The 19316-nt window shown below is 46.8% G+C and overlaps 9 non-coding genes across 9 annotated transcripts; all 9 read left to right on the forward strand.

Annotated features, from left to right (window-relative positions):
* Positions 1–737: 737 nt before the first annotated feature.
* Positions 738–819, forward strand: trnal-aag (transfer RNA leucine (anticodon AAG)). The gene has a single exon. It is a non-coding gene; the product is annotated as a tRNA-Leu (tRNA).
* Positions 820–2734: 1915 nt separating this feature from the next.
* On the forward strand, positions 2735–2816 carry trnal-aag (transfer RNA leucine (anticodon AAG)). The gene has a single exon. It is a non-coding gene; the product is annotated as a tRNA-Leu (tRNA).
* Positions 2817–4743: 1927 nt separating this feature from the next.
* On the forward strand, positions 4744–4825 carry trnal-aag (transfer RNA leucine (anticodon AAG)). The gene has a single exon. It is a non-coding gene; the product is annotated as a tRNA-Leu (tRNA).
* A 3929-nt stretch (positions 4826–8754) lies between these two features.
* Positions 8755–8836, forward strand: trnal-aag (transfer RNA leucine (anticodon AAG)). Its single transcript has one exon. It is a non-coding gene; the product is annotated as a tRNA-Leu (tRNA).
* A 1919-nt stretch (positions 8837–10755) lies between these two features.
* On the forward strand, positions 10756–10837 carry trnal-aag (transfer RNA leucine (anticodon AAG)). Its single transcript has one exon. It is a non-coding gene; the product is annotated as a tRNA-Leu (tRNA).
* A 1928-nt stretch (positions 10838–12765) lies between these two features.
* Positions 12766–12847, forward strand: trnal-aag (transfer RNA leucine (anticodon AAG)). Its single transcript has one exon. It is a non-coding gene; the product is annotated as a tRNA-Leu (tRNA).
* A 1919-nt stretch (positions 12848–14766) lies between these two features.
* Positions 14767–14848, forward strand: trnal-aag (transfer RNA leucine (anticodon AAG)). The gene has a single exon. It is a non-coding gene; the product is annotated as a tRNA-Leu (tRNA).
* A 1915-nt stretch (positions 14849–16763) lies between these two features.
* On the forward strand, positions 16764–16845 carry trnal-aag (transfer RNA leucine (anticodon AAG)). Its single transcript has one exon. It is a non-coding gene; the product is annotated as a tRNA-Leu (tRNA).
* Positions 16846–18772: 1927 nt separating this feature from the next.
* Positions 18773–18854, forward strand: trnal-aag (transfer RNA leucine (anticodon AAG)). Its single transcript has one exon. It is a non-coding gene; the product is annotated as a tRNA-Leu (tRNA).
* The last annotated feature ends 462 nt before the right edge of the window (positions 18855–19316 follow it).

The raw sequence follows: 19316 nt of genomic DNA on the forward strand, positions 1-19316 counted from the left end.
GTTAATCGCTCTGTCTGTCTCTCTCTCTCTTTGGTTTCTTCAGTGTCTTTCTCTGTCCCTCCATTTGTGTGGCCAGAAACACCCTTTCCGGATTCCTGTGTGTCATTTTGTGTGTGTCCCATTGTCGGTGTCGTAATACAGAGTGTCCTTGTGACATCGTGCAGCCATGTCAGCCTGCAAACACGGGTGCTGCGGGGTCCGGGTCTCTGGGCGGTTTCAGGGCCATGCTATAGTTTTCAACACAGGCTGGATGCTGAAATTTGTCTCGCTAACACACAGCACTGTGGGGCATCGGAACCTAAGCACCAGCCGGGATTGTTTGTTAACCGACAGCAGAGTGTAGCAGCGGAAGCGTGCTGGTCCCATAACCCAGAGGTCGATTGATCGTAAGCCTTCTTCTGCTAGTTGCATTCTTATATACACCAACAATAAAATGCTCTATTGCTACCCCAATCAAACGCACTTAATTTTATCACACTTTACTTACACCAACTTCCTGCTTGCAACACACAACAGGGATAAATTTTGAATGAAATTTACAATGGGTGTGTTGCAGCAAACTTTTATTTATTAGTGTTGCCTTGTGAACACGTAGCTGCTTCTGATATAGTGGGTTGCATCAGAAGTGAGTTTGCCGTCCACGAATTTAATTTCCTTTTGTTTCCCCTGCTATTTACAAGGCCAGGCCACATTTCAATCACCAGTCACTAGTTTCAGATTCCTTAACGCACTGACGTGGTAGCGTGGCCGAGCGGTCTAAGGCGCTGGATTAAGGCTCCAGTCTCTTCGGGGGCGTGGGTTCGAATCCCACCGCTGCCAGATATTGCGACATTTATAAATTTCGTCACTTCACCACCAGCAGTAAACCAGGCAGGCATGCCGGTTTTGGGTCACCTTTTCCTTCAGTTGCTATTGACAGGCTGATCCGAATCGCAGAATTTCCTCTGCTACATAATTGGCCGAACACTTCAAACACCGTCACCCAACCAACTGGATTCAGACCGTTCACTCACTCGTCCCCACACCTGCTGCCTCTCACTTATTCAGATGTGCACCACGTTTACTCTTTCTTCCATTTCTTGCAATCTATCGACCGCGCCCCCCATTGCTGTCATCTCTCCGTCGTTTCCCCGTTCGCCCTTCCAATCTTGCCGGTTCAACAGCACCTCCCATTTGTTCCTGTGCTGCAATCCAATTAATTTAACACCAGTATCTTTTTGTCAATCGAACCTATCCAGACAGCGAAAGTTACATTAAGACATGGTTAAGAGAAGATCCATTCTGCAAACGAAAAGGGTGGGGAGGGGATCTGGACTCTGACTTCAGGATGAGAGTCAGATGTGTTTTTCATACCATTAGTCTGGGGAAGTTGTGATTAGGAGGGCAAATTTTTCCTATTGTTCTCTTCTCTTAAATTATGATAAATTTCAGGCTCAGTGCGTCAGGTTTTGTTATCACAATTTATGCTTTACTTACAGCAACTTCCTTCTTGCAAAAAACACAAGAACCTGCAACACAACTTTCAAAACACTTTATTCGCACCAACATAAGCTGCAAATGCTGCAAACTTGGAGCAGCCTTGGCCTTACCCTTTCTCTCAACGCATTCCTGCAGCGCCGGGTCGCCAGCACCAGATGGTGCTCTTGGCCTTTACACAACAGGCAATACCTTCACACAAAACGGAAGCCCGTTACACAACACGGAGAACCTTTACACAACAGCAAACACATTACTCAATAGCGGACATCTTTACAAAGCAGACAAAATCTCTAAACAACAGGGAAAATCTACACACAGCAGCGATCATCTTTACACAGGAGGGAACAATTTTATATAACCGGGAACATCTTTACACTACAGGGAATTTCTTTGCACAGCAGAACGCACCTTCATGCAAGTCTCTCTCTTCATCTCAGTCTCCGTTTCCCTGGCTGTCTACCTCCCTCTCTGTTTCTGTCGCAGTCTCGGTTTTCCCTCAGTCTCTGTCTCTGCCTCGTGTTAATCGCTCTGTCTGTCTCTCTCTCTCTTTGGTTCCTTCAGTGTCTTTCTCTGTCCCTCCATTTGTGTGGCCAGAAACACCCTTTCCGGATTCCTGTGTGTCATTTTGTGTGTGTCCCATTGTCGGTGTCGTAATACAGAGTGTCCTTGTGACATCGTGCAGCCATGTCAGCCTGCAAACACGGGTGCTGCGGGGTCCGGGTCTCTGGGCGGTTTCAGGGCCATGCTATAGTTTTCAACACAGGCTGGATGCTGAAATTTGTCTCGCTAACACACAGCACTGTGGGGCATCGGAACCTAAGCACCAGCCGGGATTGTTTGTTAACCGACAGCAGAGTGTAGCAGCGGAAGCGTGCTGGTCCCATAACCCAGAGGTCGATTGATCGTAAGCCTTCTTCTGCTAGTTGCATTCTTATATACACCAACAATAAAATGCTCTATTGCTACCCCAATCAAACGCACTTAATTTTATCACACTTTACTTACACCAACTTCCTGCTTGCAACACACAACAGGGATAAATTTTGAATGAAATTTACAATGGGTGTGTTGCAGCAAACTTTTATTTATTAGCGTTGCCTTGTAAACACGTAGCTGCTTCTGATATAGTGGGTTGCATCAGAAGTGAGTTTGCCGTCCACGAATTTAATTTCCTTTCGTTTCCCCTGCTATTTACAAGACCAGGCCACATTTCAATCACCAGTCACTAGTTTCAGATTCCTTAATGCACTGACGTGGTAGCGTGGCCGAGCGGTCTAAGGCGCTGGATTAAGGCTCCAGTCTCTTCGGGGGCGTGGGTTCGAATCCCACCGCTGCCAGATATTGCGACATTTATAAATTTCGTCGCTTCACCACCAGCAGTAAACCAGGCAGGCATGCCGGTTTTGGGTCACCGTTTCCTTCAGTTGCTATTGACAGGCTGATCCGAATCGCAGAATTTCCTCTGCTCCATAATTGGCCTGAACCCCGCACCGAACACTACAAACATCATCACCCAACCAACTGAATTCAGCCCGTTCACTCACTCGTCCCCACACCTGCTGCCTCTCACTTATTCAGATGTGCACCACGTTTACTCTTTCTTGCAATCTATCGACCGCGCCCCCCATTGCTGTCATCTCTCCGTCGTTTCCCCGTTCGCCCTTCCAATCTTGCCGGTTGAACAGCACCTCCCATTTGTTCCTGTGCTGCAATCCAATTAATTTAACACCAGTATCTTTTTGTCAATCGAACCTATCCAGACAGCGAAAGTTACATTAAGACATGGTTAAGAGAAGATCCATTCTGCAAAAGAAAAGGGTGGGGAGGGGATCTGGACTCTGACTTCAGGATGAGAGTCAGATGTGTTTTTCATACCATTAGTCTGGGGAAGTTGTGATTAGGAGGGCAAATTTTTCCTATTGTTCTCTTCTCTTAAATTATGATAAATTTCAGGCTCAGTGCGTCAGGTTTTGTTATCACAATTTATGCTTTACTTACAGCAACTTCCTTCTTGCAAAAAACACAAGAACCTGCAACACAACTTTCAAAACACTTTATTCGCACCAACATAAGCTGCAAATGCTGCAAACTTGGAGCAGCCTTGGCCTTACCCTTTCTCTCAACGCATTCCTGCAGCGCCGTGTCGCCAGCACCAGATGGTGCTCTTGGCCTTTACACAACAGGCAATACCTTCACACAAAACGGAAGCCCGTTACACAACACGGAGAACCTTTACACAACAGCAAACACATTACTCAATAGCGGACATCTTTACAAAGCAGACAAAATCTCTAAACAACAGGGAAAATCTACACACAGCAGCGATCATCTTTACACAGGAGGGAACAATTTTATATAACCGGGAACATCTTTACACTACAGGGAATTTCTTTGCACAGCAGAACGCACCTTCATGCAAGTCTCTCTCTTCATCTCAGTCTCCGTTTCCCTGGCTGTCTACCTCCCTCTCTGTTTCTCTCGCAGTCTCGGTTTTCCCTCAGTCTCTGTCTCTGCCTCGTGTTAATCGCTCTGTCTGTCTCTCTCTCTCTTTGGTTTCTTCAGTGTCTTTCTCTGTCCCTCCATTTGTGTGGCCAGAAACACCCTTTCCGGATTCCTGTGTGTCATTTTGTGTGTGTCCCATTGTCGGTGTCGTAATACAGAGTGTCCTTGTGACATCGTGCAGCCATGTCAGCCTGCAAACACGGGTGCTGCGGGGTCCGGGTCTCTGGGCGGTTTCAGGGCCATGCTATAGTTTTCAACACAGGCTGGATGCTGAAATTTGTCTCGCTAACACACAGCACTGTGGGGCATCGGAACCTAAGCACCAGCCGGGATTGTTTGTTAACCGACAGCAGAGTGTAGCAGCGGAAGCGTGCTGGTCCCATAACCCAGAGGTCGATTGATCGTAAGCCTTCTTCTGCTAGTTGCATTCTTATATACACCAACAATAAAATGCTCTATTGCTACCCCAATCAAACGGGGTAGCAAGTGTAAGTTTATCACACTTTACTTACACCAACTCCCTGCTTGCAACACACAACAGGGATAAATTTTGAATGAAATTTACAATGGGTGTGTTGCAGCAAACTTTTATTTATTAGCGTTGCCTTGTGAACACGTAGCTGCTTCTGATATAGTGGGTTGCATCAGAAGTGAGTTTGCCGTCCACGAATTTAATTTCCTTTTGTTTCCCCTGCTATTTACAAGACCAGGCCACATTTCAATCACCAGTCACTAGTTTCAGATCCCGTAGCGCACTGACATGGTAGCGTGGCCGAGCGGTCTAAGGCGCTGGATTAAGGCTCCAGTCTCTTCGGGGGCGTGGGTTCGAATCCCACCGCTGCCAGATATTGCGACATTTATAAATTTCGTCGCTTCACCACCAGCAGTAAACCAGGCAGGCATGCCGGTTTTGGGTCACCGTTTCCTTCAGTTGCTATTGACAGGCTGATCCGAATCGCAGAATTTCCTCTGCTCCATAATTGGCCTGAACCCCGCACCGAACACTACAAACACCGTCACCCAACCAACTGAATTCAGCCCGTTCACTCACTCGTCCCCACACCTGCTGCCTCTCACTTATTCAGATGTGCACCACGTTTACTCTTTCTTGCAATCTATCGACCGCGCCCCCCATTGCTGTCATCTCTCCGTCGTTTCCCCGTTCGCCCTTCCAATCTTGCCGGTTGAACAGCACCTCCCATTTGTTCCTGTGCTGCAATCCAATTAATTTAACACCAGTATCTTTTTGTCAATCGAACCTATCCAGACAGCGAAAGTTACATTAAGACATGGTTAAGAGAAGATCCATTCTGCAAAAGAAAAGGGTGGGGAGGGGATCTGGACTCTGACTTCAGGATGAGAGTCAGATGTGTTTTTCATACCATTAGTCTGGGGAAGTTGTGATTAGGAGGGCAAATTTTTCCTATTGTTCTCTTCTCTTAAATTATGATAAATTTCAGGCTCAGTGCGTCAGGTTTTGTTATCACAATTTATGCTTTACTTACAGCAACTTCCTTCTTGCAAAAAACACAAGAACCTGCAACACAACTTTCAAAACACTTTATTCGCACCAACATAAGCTGCAAATGCTGCAAACTTGGAGCAGCCTTGGCCTTACCCTTTCTCTCAACGCATTCCTGCAGCGCCGTGTCGCCAGCACCAGATGGTGCTCTTGGCCTTTACACAACAGGCAATACCTTCACACAAAACGGAAGCCCGTTACACAACACGGAGAACCTTTACACAACAGGAAACACATTACTCAATAGCGGACATCTTTACAAAGCAGACAAAATCTCTAAACAACAGGGAAAATCTACACACAGCAGCGATCATCTTTACACAGGAGGGAACAATTTTATATAACCGGGAACATCTTTACACTACAGGGAATTTCTTTGCACAGCAGAACGCACCTTCATGCAAGTCTCTCTCTTCATCTCAGTCTCCGTTTCCCTGGCTGTCTACCTCCCTCTCTGTTTCTGTCGCAGTCTCGGTTTTCCCTCAGTCTCTGTCTCTGCCTCGTGTTAATCGCTCTGTCTGTCTCTCTCTCTCTTTGGTTCCTTCAGTGTCTTTCTCTGTCCCTCCATTTGTGTGGCCAGAAACACCCTTTCCGGATTCCTGTGTGTCATTTTGTGTGTGTCCCATTGTCGGTGTCGTAATACAGAGTGTCCTTGTGACATCGTGCAGCCATGTCAGCCTGCAAACACGGGTGCTGCGGGGTCCGGGTCTCTGGGCGGTTTCAGGGCCATGCTATAGTTTTCAACACAGGCTGGATGCTGAAATTTGTCTCGCTAACACACAGCACTGTGGGGCATCGGAACCTAAGCACCAGCCGGGATTGTTTGCTAACCGACAGCAGAGTGTAGCAGCGGAAGCGTGCTGGTCCCATAACCCAGAGGTCGATTGATCGTAAGCCTTCTTCTGCTAGTTGCATTCTTATATACACCAACAATAAAATGCTCTATTGCTACCCCAATCCAACGCACTTAATTTTATCACACTTTACTTACACCAACTTCCTGCTTGCAACACACAAGAGGGATAAATTTTGAATGAAATTTACAATGGGTGTGTTGCAGCAAACTTTTATTTATTAGTGTTGCCTTGTGAACACGTAGCTGCTTCTGATATAGTGGGTTGCATCAGAAGTGAGTTTGCCGTCCACGAATTTAATTTCCTTTTGTTTCCCCTGCTATTTACAAGACCAGGCCACATTTTAATCACCAGTCACTAGTTTCAGATTCCTTAGCGCACTGACGTGTTAGCGTGGCCGAGCGGTCTAAGGCGCTGGATTAAGGCTCCAGTCTCTTCGGGGGCGTGGGTTCGAATCCCACCGCTGCCAGATATTGCGACATTTATAAATTTCGTCGCTTCACCACCAGCAGTAAACCAGGCAGGCATGCCGGTTTTGGGTCACCTTTTCCTTCAGTTGCTATTGACAGGCTGATCCGAATCGCAGAATTTCCTCTGCTCCATAATTGGCCTGAACCCCGCACCGAACACTACAAACACCGTCACCCAACCAACTGAGTTCAGACCGTTCACTCACTCGTCCCCACACCTGCTGCCTCTCACTTATTCAGATGTACACCACGTTTACTCTTTCTTCCATTTCTTGCAATCTATCGACCGCGCCCCCCATTGCTGTCATCTCTCCGTCGTTTCCCCGTTCGCCCTTCCAATCTTGCCGGTTCAACAGCACCTCCCATTTGTTCCTGTGCTGCAATCCAATTAATTTAACACCAGTATCTTTTTGTCAATCGAACCTATCCAGACAGCGAAAGTTACATTAAGACATGGTTAAGAGAAGATCCATTCTGCAAACGAAAAGGGTGGGGAGGGGATCTGGACTCTGACTTCAGGATGAGAGTCAGATGTGTTTTTCATACCATTAGTCTGGGGAAGTTGTGATTAGGAGGGCAAATTTTTCCTATTGTTCTCTTCTCTTAAATTATGATAAATTTCAGGCTCAGTGCGTCAGGTTTTGTTATCACAATTTATGCTTTACTTACAGCAACTTCCTTCTTGCAAAAAACACAAGAACCTGCAACACAACTTTCAAAACACTTTATTCGCACCAACATAAGCTGCAAATGCTGCAAACTTGGAGCAGCCTTGGCCTTACCCTTTCTCTCAACGCATTCCTGCAGCGCCGGGTCGCCAGCACCAGATGGTGCTCTTGGCCTTTACACAACAGGCAATACCTTCACACAAAACGGAAGCCCGTTACACAACACGGAGAACCTTTACACAACAGCAAACACATTACTCAATAGCGGACATCTTTACAAAGCAGACAAAATCTCTAAACAACAGGGAAAATCTACACACAGCAGCGATCATCTTTACACAGGAGGGAACAATTTTATATAACCGGGAACATCTTTACACTACAGGGAATTTCTTTGCACAGCAGAACGCACCTTCATGCAAGTCTCTCTCTTCATCTCAGTCTCCGTTTCCCTGGCTGTCTACCTCCCTCTCTGTTTCTGTCGCAGTCTCGGTTTTCCCTCAGTCTCTGTCTCTGCCTCGTGTTAATCGCTCTGTCTGTCTCTCTCTCTCTTTGGTTCCTTCAGTGTCTTTCTCTGTCCCTCCATTTGTGTGGCCAGAAACACCCTTTCCGGATTCCTGTGTGTCATTTTGTGTGTGTCCCATTGTCGGTGTCGTAATACAGAGTGTCCTTGTGACATCGTGCAGCCATGTCAGCCTGCAAACACGGGTGCTGCGGGGTCCGGGTCTCTGGGCGGTTTCAGGGCCATGCTATAGTTTTCAACACAGGCTGGATGCTGAAATTTGTCTCGCTAACACACAGCACTGTGGGGCATCGGAACCTAAGCACCAGCCGGGATTGTTTGTTAACCGACAGCAGAGTGTAGCAGCGGAAGCGTGCTGGTCCCATAACCCAGAGGTCGATTGATCGTAAGCCTTCTTCTGCTAGTTGCATTCTTATATACACCAACAATAAAATGCTCTATTGCTACCCCAATCAAACGCACTTAATTTTATCACACTTTACTTACACCAACTTCCTGCTTGCAACACACAACAGGGATAAATTTTGAATGAAATTTACAATGGGTGTGTTGCAGCAAACTTTTATTTATTAGCGTTGCCTTGTAAACACGTAGCTGCTTCTGATATAGTGGGTTGCATCAGAAGTGAGTTTGCCGTCCACGAATTTAATTTCCTTTCGTTTCCCCTGCTATTTACAAGACCAGGCCACATTTCAATCACCAGTCACTAGTTTCAGATTCCTTAATGCACTGACGTGGTAGCGTGGCCGAGCGGTCTAAGGCGCTGGATTAAGGCTCCAGTCTCTTCGGGGGCGTGGGTTCGAATCCCACCGCTGCCAGATATTGCGACATTTATAAATTTCGTCGCTTCACCACCAGCAGTAAACCAGGCAGGCATGCCGGTTTTGGGTCACCGTTTCCTTCAGTTGCTATTGACAGGCTGATCCGAATCGCAGAATTTCCTCTGCTCCATAATTGGCCTGAACCCCGCACCGAACACTACAAACATCATCACCCAACCAACTGAATTCAGCCCGTTCACTCACTCGTCCCCACACCTGCTGCCTCTCACTTATTCAGATGTGCACCACGTTTACTCTTTCTTGCAATCTATCGACCGCGCCCCCCATTGCTGTCATCTCTCCGTCGTTTCCCCGTTCGCCCTTCCAATCTTGCCGGTTGAACAGCACCTCCCATTTGTTCCTGTGCTGCAATCCAATTAATTTAACACCAGTATCTTTTTGTCAATCGAACCTATCCAGACAGCGAAAGTTACATTAAGACATGGTTAAGAGAAGATCCATTCTGCAAAAGAAAAGGGTGGGGAGGGGATCTGGACTCTGACTTCAGGATGAGAGTCAGATGTGTTTTTCATACCATTAGTCTGGGGAAGTTGTGATTAGGAGGGCAAATTTTTCCTATTGTTCTCTTCTCTTAAATTATGATAAATTTCAGGCTCAGTGCGTCAGGTTTTGTTATCACAATTTATGCTTTACTTACAGCAACTTCCTTCTTGCAAAAAACACAAGAACCTGCAACACAACTTTCAAAACACTTTATTCGCACCAACATAAGCTGCAAATGCTGCAAACTTGGAGCAGCCTTGGCCTTACCCTTTCTCTCAACGCATTCCTGCAGCGCCGTGTCGCCAGCACCAGATGGTGGTCTTGGCCTTTACACAACAGGCAATACCTTCACACAAAACGGAAGCCCGTTACACAACACGGAGAACCTTTACACAACAGCAAACACATTACTCAATAGCGGACATCTTTACAAAGCAGACAAAATCTCTAAACAACAGGGAAAATCTACACACAGCAGCGATCATCTTTACACAGGAGGGAACAATTTTATATAACCGGGAACATCTTTACACTACAGGGAATTTCTTTGCACAGCAGAACGCACCTTCATGCAAGTCTCTCTCTTCATCTCAGTCTCCGTTTCCCTGGCTGTCTACCTCCCTCTCTGTTTCTCTCGCAGTCTCGGTTTTCCCTCAGTCTCTGTCTCTGCCTCGTGTTAATCGCTCTGTCTGTCTCTCTCTCTCTTTGGTTTCTTCAGTGTCTTTCTCTGTCCCTCCATTTGTGTGGCCAGAAACACCCTTTCCGGATTCCTGTGTGTCATTTTGTGTGTGTCCCATTGTCGGTGTCGTAATACAGAGTGTCCTTGTGACATCGTGCAGCCATGTCAGCCTGCAAACACGGGTGCTGCGGGGTCCGGGTCTCTGGGCGGTTTCAGGGCCATGCTATAGTTTTCAACACAGGCTGGATGCTGAAATTTGTCTCGCTAACACACAGCACTGTGGGGCATCGGAACCTAAGCACCAGCCGGGATTGTTTGTTAACCGACAGCAGAGTGTAGCAGCGGAAGCGTGCTGGTCCCATAACCCAGAGGTCGATTGATCGTAAGCCTTCTTCTGCTAGTTGCATTCTTATATACACCAACAATAAAATGCTCTATTGCTACCCCAATCAAACGCACTTAATTTTATCACACTTTACTTACACCAACTTCCTGCTTGCAACACACAACAGGGATAAATTTTGAATGAAATTTACAATGGGTGTGTTGCAGCAAACTTTTATTTATTAGTGTTGCCTTGTGAACACGTAGCTGCTTCTGATATAGTGGGTTGCATCAGAAGTGAGTTTGCCGTCCACGAATTTAATTTCCTTTTGTTTCCCCTGCTATTTACAAGGCCAGGCCACATTTCAATCACCAGTCACTAGTTTCAGATTCCTTAACGCACTGACGTGGTAGCGTGGCCGAGCGGTCTAAGGCGCTGGATTAAGGCTCCAGTCTCTTCGGGGGCGTGGGTTCGAATCCCACCGCTGCCAGATATTGCGACATTTATAAATTTCGTCACTTCACCACCAGCAGTAAACCAGGCAGGCATGCCGGTTTTGGGTCACCTTTTCCTTCAGTTGCTATTGACAGGCTGATCCGAATCGCAGAATTTCCTCTGCTCCATAATTGGCCTGAACCCCGCACCGAACACTACAAACACCGTCACCCAACCAACTGAGTTCAGACCGTTCACTCACTCGTCCCCACACCTGCTGCCTCTCACTTATTCAGATGTACACCACGTTTACTCTTTCTTCCATTTCTTGCAATCTATCGACCGCGCCCCCCATTGCTGTCATCTCTCCGTCGTTTCCCCGTTCGCCCTTCCAATCTTGCCGGTTCAACAGCACCTCCCATTTGTTCCTGTGCTGCAATCCAATTAATTTAACACCAGTATCTTTTTGTCAATCGAACCTATCCAGACAGCGAAAGTTACATTAAGACATGGTTAAGAGAAGATCCATTCTGCAAACGAAAAGGGTGGGGAGGGGATCTGGACTCTGACTTCAGGATGAGAGTCAGATGTGTTTTTCATACCATTAGTCTGGGGAAGTTGTGATTAGGAGGGCAAATTTTTCCTATTGTTCTCTTCTCTTAAATTATGATAAATTTCAGGCTCAGTGCGTCAGGTTTTGTTATCACAATTTATGCTTTACTTACAGCAACTTCCTTCTTGCAAAAAACACAAGAACCTGCAACACAACTTTCAAAACACTTTATTCGCACCAACATAAGCTGCAAATGCTGCAAACTTGGAGCAGCCTTGGCCTTACCCTTTCTCTCAACGCATTCCTGCAGCGCCGGGTCGCCAGCACCAGATGGTGCTCTTGGCCTTTACACAACAGGCAATACCTTCACACAAAACGGAAGCCCGTTACACAACACGGAGAACCTTTACACAACAGCAAACACATTACTCAATAGCGGACATCTTTACAAAGCAGACAAAATCTCTAAACAACAGGGAAAATCTACACACAGCAGCGATCATCTTTACACAGGAGGGAACAATTTTATATAACCGGGAACATCTTTACACTACAGGGAATTTCTTTGCACAGCAGAACGCACCTTCATGCAAGTCTCTCTCTTCATCTCAGTCTCCGTTTCCCTGGCTGTCTACCTCCCTCTCTGTTTCTGTCGCAGTCTCGGTTTTCCCTCAGTCTCTGTCTCTGCCTCGTGTTAATCGCTCTGTCTGTCTCTCTCTCTCTTTGGTTCCTTCAGTGTCTTTCTCTGTCCCTCCATTTGTGTGGCCAGAAACACCCTTTCCGGATTCCTGTGTGTCATTTTGTGTGTGTCCCATTGTCGGTGTCGTAATACAGAGTGTCCTTGTGACATCGTGCAGCCATGTCAGCCTGCAAACACGGGTGCTGCGGGGTCCGGGTCTCTGGGCGGTTTCAGGGCCATGCTATAGTTTTCAACACAGGCTGGATGCTGAAATTTGTCTCGCTAACACACAGCACTGTGGGGCATCGGAACCTAAGCACCAGCCGGGATTGTTTGTTAACCGACAGCAGAGTGTAGCAGCGGAAGCGTGCTGGTCCCATAACCCAGAGGTCGATTGATCGTAAGCCTTCTTCTGCTAGTTGCATTCTTATATACACCAACAATAAAATGCTCTATTGCTACCCCAATCAAACGCACTTAATTTTATCACACTTTACTTACACCAACTTCCTGCTTGCAACACACAACAGGGATAAATTTTGAATGAAATTTACAATGGGTGTGTTGCAGCAAACTTTTATTTATTAGCGTTGCCTTGTAAACACGTAGCTGCTTCTGATATAGTGGGTTGCATCAGAAGTGAGTTTGCCGTCCACGAATTTAATTTCCTTTCGTTTCCCCTGCTATTTACAAGACCAGGCCACATTTCAATCACCAGTCACTAGTTTCAGATTCCTTAATGCACTGACGTGGTAGCGTGGCCGAGCGGTCTAAGGCGCTGGATTAAGGCTCCAGTCTCTTCGGGGGCGTGGGTTCGAATCCCACCGCTGCCAGATATTGCGACATTTATAAATTTCGTCGCTTCACCACCAGCAGTAAACCAGGCAGGCATGCCGGTTTTGGGTCACCGTTTCCTTCAGTTGCTATTGACAGGCTGATCCGAATCGCAGAATTTCCTCTGCTCCATAATTGGCCTGAACCCCGCACCGAACACTACAAACATCATCACCCAACCAACTGAATTCAGCCCGTTCACTCACTCGTCCCCACACCTGCTGCCTCTCACTTATTCAGATGTGCACCACGTTTACTCTTTCTTGCAATCTATCGACCGCGCCCCCCATTGCTGTCATCTCTCCGTCGTTTCCCCGTTCGCCCTTCCAATCTTGCCGGTTGAACAGCACCTCCCATTTGTTCCTGTGCTGCAATCCAATTAATTTAACACCAGTATCTTTTTGTCAATCGAACCTATCCAGACAGCGAAAGTTACATTAAGACATGGTTAAGAGAAGATCCATTCTGCAAAAGAAAAGGGTGGGGAGGGGATCTGGACTCTGACTTCAGGATGAGAGTCAGATGTGTTTTTCATACCATTAGTCTGGGGAAGTTGTGATTAGGAGGGCAAATTTTTCCTATTGTTCTCTTCTCTTAAATTATGATAAATTTCAGGCTCAGTGCGTCAGGTTTTGTTATCACAATTTATGCTTTACTTACAGCAACTTCCTTCTTGCAAAAAACACAAGAACCTGCAACACAACTTTCAAAACACTTTATTCGCACCAACATAAGCTGCAAATGCTGCAAACTTGGAGCAGCCTTGGCCTTACCCTTTCTCTCAACGCATTCCTGCAGCGCCGTGTCGCCAGCACCAGATGGTGGTCTTGGCCTTTACACAACAGGCAATACCTTCACACAAAACGGAAGCCCGTTACACAACACGGAGAACCTTTACACAACAGCAAACACATTACTCAATAGCGGACATCTTTACAAAGCAGACAAAATCTCTAAACAACAGGGAAAATCTACACACAGCAGCGATCATCTTTACACAGGAGGGAACAATTTTATATAACCGGGAACATCTTTACACTACAGGGAATTTCTTTGCACAGCAGAACGCACCTTCATGCAAGTCTCTCTCTTCATCTCAGTCTCCGTTTCCCTGGCTGTCTACCTCCCTCTCTGTTTCTCTCGCAGTCTCGGTTTTCCCTCAGTCTCTGTCTCTGCCTCGTGTTAATCGCTCTGTCTGTCTCTCTCTCTCTTTGGTTTCTTCAGTGTCTTTCTCTGTCCCTCCATTTGTGTGGCCAGAAACACCCTTTCCGGATTCCTGTGTGTCATTTTGTGTGTGTCCCATTGTCGGTGTCGTAATACAGAGTGTCCTTGTGACATCGTGCAGCCATGTCAGCCTGCAAACACGGGTGCTGCGGGGTCCGGGTCTCTGGGCGGTTTCAGGGCCATGCTATAGTTTTCAACACAGGCTGGATGCTGAAATTTGTCTCGCTAACACACAGCACTGTGGGGCATCGGAACCTAAGCACCAGCCGGGATTGTTTGTTAACCGACAGCAGAGTGTAGCAGCGGAAGCGTGCTGGTCCCATAACCCAGAGGTCGATTGATCGTAAGCCTTCTTCTGCTAGTTGCATTCTTATATACACCAACAATAAAATGCTCTATTGCTACCCCAATCAAACGCACTTAATTTTATCACACTTTACTTACACCAACTTCCTGCTTGCAACACACAACAGGGATAAATTTTGAATGAAATTTACAATGGGTGTGTTGCAGCAAACTTTTATTTATTAGTGTTGCCTTGTGAACACGTAGCTGCTTCTGATATAGTGGGTTGCATCAGAAGTGAGTTTGCCGTCCACGAATTTAATTTCCTTTTGTTTCCCCTGCTATTTACAAGGCCAGGCCACATTTCAATCACCAGTCACTAGTTTCAGATTCCTTAACGCACTGACGTGGTAGCGTGGCCGAGCGGTCTAAGGCGCTGGATTAAGGCTCCAGTCTCTTCGGGGGCGTGGGTTCGAATCCCACCGCTGCCAGATATTGCGACATTTATAAATTTCGTCACTTCACCACCAGCAGTAAACCAGGCAGGCATGCCGGTTTTGGGTCACCTTTTCCTTCAGTTGCTATTGACAGGCTGATCCGAATCGCAGAATTTCCTCTGCTACATAATTGGCCGAACACTTCAAACACCGTCACCCAACCAACTGGATTCAGACCGTTCACTCACTCGTCCCCACACCTGCTGCCTCTCACTTATTCAGATGTGCACCACGTTTACTCTTTCTTCCATTTCTTGCAATCTATCGACCGCGCCCCCCATTGCTGTCATCTCTCCGTCGTTTCCCCGTTCGCCCTTCCAATCTTGCCGGTTCAACAGCACCTCCCATTTGTTCCTGTGCTGCAATCCAATTAATTTAACACCAGTATCTTTTTGTCAATCGAACCTATCCAGACAGCGAAAGTTACATTAAGACATGGTTAAGAGAAGATCCATTCTGCAAACGAAAAGGGTGGGGAGGGGATCTGGACTCTGACTTCAGGATGAGAGTCAGATGTGTTTTTCATACCATTAGTCTGGGGAAGTTGTGATTAGGAGGGCAAATTTTTCCTATTGTTCTCTTCTCTTAAATTATGATAAATTTCAGGCTCAGTGCGTCAGGTTTTGTTATCACAATTTATGCTTTACTTACAGCAACTTCCTTCTTGCAAAAAACACAAGAACCTGCAACACAACTTTCAAAACACTTTATTCGCACCAACATAAGCTGCAAATGCTGCAAACTTGGAGCAGCCTTGGCCTTACCCTTTCTCTCAACGCATTCCTGCAGCGCCGGGTCGCCAGCACCAGATGGTGCTCTTGGCCTTTACACAACAGGCAATACCTTCACACAAAACGGAAGCCCGTTACACAACACGGAGAACCTTTACACAACAGCAAACACATTACTCAATAGCGGACATCTTTACAAAGCAGACAAAATCTCTAAACAACAGGGAAAATCTACACACAGCAGCGATCATCTTTACACAGGAGGGAACAATTTTATATAACCGGGAACATCTTTACACTACAGGGAATTTCTTTGCACAGCAGAACGCACCTTCATGCAAGTCTCTCTCTTCATCTCAGTCTCCGTTTCCCTGGCTGTCTACCTCCCTCTCTGTTTCTGTCGCAGTCTCGGTTTTCCCTCAGTCTCTGTCTCTGCCTCGTGTTAATCGCTCTGTCTGTCTCTCTCTCTCTTTGGTTCCTTCAGTGTCTTTCTCTGTCCCTCCATTTGTGTGGCCAGAAACACCCTTTCCGGATTCCTGTGTGTCATTTTGTGTGTGTCCCATTGTCGGTGTCGTAATACAGAGTGTCCTTGTGACATCGTGCAGCCATGTCAGCCTGCAAACACGGGTGCTGCGGGGTCCGGGTCTCTGGGCGGTTTCAGGGCCATGCTATAGTTTTCAACACAGGCTGGATGCTGAAATTTGTCTCGCTAACACACAGCACTGTGGGGCATCGGAACCTAAGCACCAGCCGGGATTGTTTGTTAACCGACAGCAGAGTGTAGCAGCGGAAGCGTGCTGGTCCCATAACCCAGAGGTCGATTGATCGTAAGCCTTCTTCTGCTAGTTGCATTCTTATATACACCAACAATAAAATGCTCTATTGCTACCCCAATCAAACGCACTTAATTTTATCACACTTTACTTACACCAACTTCCTGCTTGCAACACACAACAGGGATAAATTTTGAATGAAATTTACAATGGGTGTGTTGCAGCAAACTTTTATTTATTAGCGTTGCCTTGTAAACACGTAGCTGCTTCTGATATAGTGGGTTGCATCAGAAGTGAGTTTGCCGTCCACGAATTTAATTTCCTTTCGTTTCCCCTGCTATTTACAAGACCAGGCCACATTTCAATCACCAGTCACTAGTTTCAGATTCCTTAATGCACTGACGTGGTAGCGTGGCCGAGCGGTCTAAGGCGCTGGATTAAGGCTCCAGTCTCTTCGGGGGCGTGGGTTCGAATCCCACCGCTGCCAGATATTGCGACATTTATAAATTTCGTCGCTTCACCACCAGCAGTAAACCAGGCAGGCATGCCGGTTTTGGGTCACCGTTTCCTTCAGTTGCTATTGACAGGCTGATCCGAATCGCAGAATTTCCTCTGCTCCATAATTGGCCTGAACCCCGCACCGAACACTACAAACATCATCACCCAACCAACTGAATTCAGCCCGTTCACTCACTCGTCCCCACACCTGCTGCCTCTCACTTATTCAGATGTGCACCACGTTTACTCTTTCTTGCAATCTATCGACCGCGCCCCCCATTGCTGTCATCTCTCCGTCGTTTCCCCGTTCGCCCTTCCAATCTTGCCGGTTGAACAGCACCTCCCATTTGTTCCTGTGCTGCAATCCAATTAATTTAACACCAGTATCTTTTTGTCAATCGAACCTATCCAGACAGCGAAAGTTACATTAAGACATGGTTAAGAGAAGATCCATTCTGCAAAAGAAAAGGGTGGGGAGGGGATCTGGACTCTGACTTCAGGATGAGAGTCAGATGTGTTTTTCATACCATTAGTCTGGGGAAGTTGTGATTAGGAGGGCAAATTTTTCCTATTGTTCTCTTCTCTTAAATTATGATAAATTTCAGGCTCAGTGCGTCAGGTTTTGTTATCACAATTTATGCTTTACTTACAGCAACTTCCTTCTTGCAAAAAACACAAGAACCTGCAACACAACTTTCAAAACACTTTATTCGCACCAACATAAGCTGCAAATGCTGCAAACTTGGAGCAGCCTTGGCCTTACCCTTTCTCTCAACGCATTCCTGCAGCGCCGTGTCGCCAGCACCAGATGGTGCTCTTGGCCTTTACACAACAGGCAATACCTTCACACAAAACGGAAGCCCGTTACACAACACGGAGAACCTTTACACAACAGCAAACACATTACTCAATAGCGGACATCTTTACAAAGCAGACAAAATCTCTAAACAACAGGGAAAATCTACACACAGCAGCGATCATCTTTACACAGGAGGGAACAATTTTATATAACCGGGAACATCTTTACACTACAGGGAATTTCTTTGCACAGCAGAACGCACCTTCATGCAAGTCTCTCTCTTCATCTCAGTCTCCGTTTCCCTGGCTGTCTACCTCCCTCTCTGTTTCTCTCGCAGTCTCGGTTTTCCCTCAGTCTCTGTCTCTGCCTCGTGTTAATCGCTCTGTCTGTCTCTCTCTCTCTTTGGTTTCTTCAGTGTCTTTCTCTGTCCCTCCATTTGTGTGGCCAGAAACACCCTTTCCGGATTCCTGTGTGTCATTTTGTGTGTGTCCCATTGTCGGTGTCGTAATACAGAGTGTCCTTGTGACATCGTGCAGCCATGTCAGCCTGCAAACACGGGTGCTGCGGGGTCCGGGTCTCTGGGCGGTTTCAGGGCCATGCTATAGTTTTCAACACAGGCTGGATGCTGAAATTTGTCTCGCTAACACACAGCACTGTGGGGCATCGGAACCTAAGCACCAGCCGGGATTGTTTGTTAACCGACAGCAGAGTGTAGCAGCGGAAGCGTGCTGGTCCCATAACCCAGAGGTCGATTGATCGTAAGCCTTCTTCTGCTAGTTGCATTCTTATATACACCAACAATAAAATGCTCTATTGCTACCCCAATCAAACGGGGTAGCAAGTGTAAGTTTATCACACTTTACTTACACCAACTCCCTGCTTGCAACACACAACAGGGATAAATTTTGAATGAAATTTACAATGGGTGTGTTGCAGCAAACTTTTATTTATTAGCGTTGCCTTGTGAACACGTAGCTGCTTCTGATATAGTGGGTTGCATCAGAAGTGAGTTTGCCGTCCACGAATTTAATTTCCTTTTGTTTCCCCTGCTATTTACAAGACCAGGCCACATTTCAATCACCAGTCACTAGTTTCAGATCCCGTAGCGCACTGACATGGTAGCGTGGCCGAGCGGTCTAAGGCGCTGGATTAAGGCTCCAGTCTCTTCGGGGGCGTGGGTTCGAATCCCACCGCTGCCAGATATTGCGACATTTATAAATTTCGTCGCTTCACCACCAGCAGTAAACCAGGCAGGCATGCCGGTTTTGGGTCACCGTTTCCTTCAGTTGCTATTGACAGGCTGATCCGAATCGCAGAATTTCCTCTGCTCCATAATTGGCCTGAACCCCGCACCGAACACTACAAACACCGTCACCCAACCAACTGAATTCAGCCCGTTCACTCACTCGTCCCCACACCTGCTGCCTCTCACTTATTCAGATGTGCACCACGTTTACTCTTTCTTGCAATCTATCGACCGCGCCCCCCATTGCTGTCATCTCTCCGTCGTTTCCCCGTTCGCCCTTCCAATCTTGCCGGTTGAACAGCACCTCCCATTTGTTCCTGTGCTGCAATCCAATTAATTTAACACCAGTATCTTTTTGTCAATCGAACCTATCCAGACAGCGAAAGTTACATTAAGACATGGTTAAGAGAAGATC

This window comes from Somniosus microcephalus, unplaced genomic scaffold (genome assembly GCF_052327205.1).
Source record: "Somniosus microcephalus isolate GS21.2 unplaced genomic scaffold, FLI_Smic_1.0 unresolved_chr9, whole genome shotgun sequence".
NCBI lineage: Eukaryota > Metazoa > Chordata > Chondrichthyes > Squaliformes > Somniosidae > Somniosus > Somniosus microcephalus.